This window comes from Schistocerca serialis, unplaced genomic scaffold (assembly GCF_023864345.2).
Source record: "Schistocerca serialis cubense isolate TAMUIC-IGC-003099 unplaced genomic scaffold, iqSchSeri2.2 HiC_scaffold_193, whole genome shotgun sequence".
Lineage (NCBI taxonomy): Eukaryota > Metazoa > Arthropoda > Insecta > Orthoptera > Acrididae > Schistocerca > Schistocerca serialis.
Genome location: NW_026047755.1, coordinates 22,501 through 25,330, shown reverse-complemented (window position 1 = coordinate 25,330; position 2,830 = coordinate 22,501).

Here is a 2,830-nt window from a genome sequence, read left to right as displayed (position 1 = left end):
TCCCAGATGGCGGCGTCAGTCGGCCCCTCCGGCGGCGGCCCGGTGGTGTCGGCCGCGAAGTCCTCGGCTGCGTCGACGGGCGGCGCAGCGGCCTCGCCCGCGTCAGGCAGCGGGCTCGCTGCTCCCCGGCGGGACGCCGGCTCTTCCCCCCGACCGATCTCAAGCGCCTCCATGAACTGGCGGACAAGCTGCTTGTGGGCAGCTTGCCGCCGTCGGCACTTGATTGCCTCAAGCGTTCGGTCGGGGAACATCCTGATGAGTTCTTGATTTACAAAGAAGAACCGGGCGTCCCTCTCGAGGAACAGTTCGGCCTCTGCCTTGGCGAGCGACAGGACTTCTTCCTCCGTCCACCTCGCGCGATGCCTCTCCGTCACGATCTCCGCGTTGGCGGCCGCAAGATGTTGGCGGCGGCGATGGACCCCGAGACCATTCTTGGTGGTGAAGCTGCGGTGGCACTCACTACAGGCGTATACTGCTGCAAAAGTTACAAGATTTTCGGCACGGCCGGTTGGCCGGCTAGGTGCTGGGGGAGTTGGGGTGGCACCTTCAGCGGAAGGGCCACCACTTATTCTCTGGTTACTGCCCCCAACTAAAAAAGGGATAATGCGAGGGGGGGCTGGTAACCCCCCCAAGCCCCTGGTGCGGTCTTCCACTCTGCGAAAATCAGCGGGCCCACGAGAAGGGGAGAAGACCGCAGGAGAGGAGAGGCTAAGAGGGCTAGGCCCATGTATTGCGCATCACTCTCCCTGTAACCATAACCCAAGGAAGGCACCTCGCAGCAGCAGCACGACTACATCAAGACCGCACTTCGAAAAGCCAAGTCCGGATGCAGCCACACCGCCGCCACTTGGCCACCTTAAGAGAGTCATAGTTACTCCCGCCGTTTACCCGCGCTTGCTTGAATTTCTTCACGTTGACATTCAGAGCACTGGGCAGAAATCACATTGCGTCAACACCCGCTAGGGCCATCGCAATGCTTTGTTTTAATTAGACAGTCGGATTCCCCCAGTCCGTGCCAGTTCTGAGTTGATCGTTGAATGGCGGCCGAAGAGAATCCGCGCACCCGCGCGCCCCCGGAGGAGCACGCTAAGGCGGACGCGGCCTCGCAGCAAGGAAGATCCGTGGGAGGCCAAGGCACGGGACCGAGCTCGGATCCTGCACGCAGGTTGAAGCACCGGGGCGCGAACGCCGCGCAGGCGCGCGCATCCTGCACCGCCGGCCAGCACGAGGCCGACCAACGGCGAGAGCAGACCACGCCCGCGCTAAACGCCCGCACTTACCGGCACCCCTACGGCACTCACCTCGCCCAGGCCCGGCACGTTAGCGCTGACCCACTTCCCGACCAAGCCCGACACGCCCCGATCCTCAGAGCCAATCCTTATCCCGAAGTTACGGATCCAATTTGCCGACTTCCCTTACCTACATTATTCTATCGACTAGAGGCTCTTCACCTTGGAGACCTGCTGCGGATATGGGTACGAACCGGCGCGACACCTCCACGTGGCCCTCTCCCGGATTTTCAAGGTCCGAGGGGAAGATCGGGACACCGCCGCAACTGCGGTGCTCTTCGCGTTCCAAACCCTATCTCCCTGCTAGAGGATTCCAGGGAACTCGAACGCTCATGCAGAAAAGAAAACTCTTCCCCGATCTCCCGACGGCGTCTCCGGGTCCTTTTGGGTTACCCCGACGAGCATCTCTAAAAGAGGGGCCCGACTTGTATCGGTTCCGCTGCCGGGTTCCGGAATAGGAACCGGATTCCCTTTCGCCCAACGGGGGCCAGCACAAAGTGCATCATGCTATGACGGCCCCCATCAACATCGGATTTCTCCTAGGGCTTAGGATCGACTGACTCGTGTGCAACGGCTGTTCACACGAAACCCTTCTCCGCGTCAGCCCTCCAGGGCCTCGCTGGAGTATTTGCTACTACCACCAAGATCTGCACCGACGGCGGCTCCAGGCAGGCTCACGCCCAGACCCTTCTGCGCCCACCGCCGCGACCCTCCTACTCGTCAGGGCTTCGCGGCCGGCCGCAAGGACCGGCCATGACTGCCAGACTGACGGCCGAGTATAGGCACGACGCTTCAGCGCCATCCATTTTCAGGGCTAGTTGCTTCGGCAGGTGAGTTGTTACACACTCCTTAGCGGATTCCGACTTCCATGGCCACCGTCCTGCTGTCTTAAGCAACCAACGCCTTTCATGGTTTCCCATGAGCGTCGATTCGGGCGCCTTAACTCGGCGTTTGGTTCATCCCACAGCGCCAGTTCTGCTTACCAAAAGTGGCCCACTTGGCACTCCGATCCGAGTCGTTTGCTCGCGGCTTCAGCATATCAAGCAAGCCGGAGATCTCACCCATTTAAAGTTTGAGAATAGGTTGAGGTCGTTTCGGCCCCAAGGCCTCTAATCATTCGCTTTACCGGATGAGACTCGTACGAGCACCAGCTATCCTGAGGGAAACTTCGGAGGGAACCAGCTACTAGATGGTTCGATTAGTCTTTCGCCCCTATACCCAGCTCCGACGATCGATTTGCACGTCAGAATCGCTACGGACCTCCATCAGGGTTTCCCCTGACTTCGTCCTGGCCAGGCATAGTTCACCATCTTTCGGGTCCCAACGTGTACGCTCTAGGTGCGCCTCACCTCGCAATGAGGACGAGACGCCCCGGGAGTGCGGAGGCCGCCGCCCCGTGAAGGGCGGGGAAGCCCCATCCTCCCTCGGCCCGCGCAAGGCGAGACCTTCACTTTCATTACGCCTTTAGGTTTCGTACAGCCCAATGACTCGCGCACATGTTAGACTCCTTGGTCCGTGTTTCAAGACGGGTCGTGAAATTG